We start from the raw sequence: 1,115 nt of genomic DNA on the forward strand, positions 1-1,115 counted from the left end.
CTTTTCCACTGGCAGCAGCCCCAAGCCCTGTGTCCCTCCCCAGCTTCCATGTTGGATTGTGGGTTTTGGATAAGCAAGGGGTGGGGGTGGGGAGTGTGTCTGCTTGCTGGGGGTCCAGTCACCGTGCAAAACGTGTGTGTGTGTGTGTGTGTGTGCAAGGGTGGAGCAAGGGTGGCCCAGTACTGACACCCCAGGGTCAAGCCCGCCTGCCTACCTCCTTCTCCGGGGTGGCCTCCGTGGGGGTGGGGGGGCGATCACCCCGCACCCCGGACAGACAGACAGACGGGAGCCTCCGGAGGGATGGCAGTCACGTGGCCTCGAGGGCGGCGCCCTGGGGCTTTGAAATGGACTCCAAATCTAATCACTGAAGGCTTTCTGGAGGAGGCGGCGGCGGCCGACTCTGGATGGCGGTCCACCGCCCCGCCGCGCTCTCCCGAGCCAGCGACGCGGGGCCTAGCGATCTAAGGGGGGGCGGGTCGCTCCTCCGGTGAGCTTTGTTCTCCCCCCGCGCTCCCCCCCCCCCTCCGTGGCAGGATCAGGATCGGGGCTGGGATGGGGGGGGGTCCCGGTATCCCGGGAGGAGGGGCCGGCCTGCCCGGCTCAGGCCCGGGGTGTCCTTCCCGACATGCCCTGGCGCTGTCTTTGAGGAATGGATGCGGCCAGGGCCCCACGCTAGGTCGGTGCTTCGCAGGCCGGGTGCAGGCCCTGGGGAGGGGGGGACCCCGACCCCCCCGAGGGCACCACGGAGCCCTGACCCCGGGGTTCAGGCCTTGCAGGCTTTGGAAGGGGAGGGAATGGGGGGGTACAGGCTGCAGGTCGGGGGGGGGAGGTATCCGGGGTCCCCCTCCCCTCATCCCGCACACACACACACACCCCGATGCCGGGTCTGCGGTGGTGCGGGGAACTGCAGCATCCGCCGAGGGAGGCGCGGCCCCCCCCTCGCCCACCCCTTCACGCACGCAGCGGGCCCGCAGCACCCCAGTGCCAGGCTTCCCCCCCCTCCATCCAGACGGGGCGGTGCGGGGATCCCGCCCGAGGCCCGTGGGTGCCCGATCCGGGGAGGGGAACCGCACGGGGAGGCCGGGCCGAGGTGCGGGGCGCGCTGTCAGGCTGCG

The sequence above is a fragment of the Dipodomys ordii genome, unplaced genomic scaffold, assembly GCF_000151885.1.
Source record: "Dipodomys ordii isolate 6190 unplaced genomic scaffold, Dord_2.0 Scaffold29, whole genome shotgun sequence".
Classification (NCBI taxonomy): Eukaryota; Metazoa; Chordata; class Mammalia; order Rodentia; family Heteromyidae; genus Dipodomys; species Dipodomys ordii.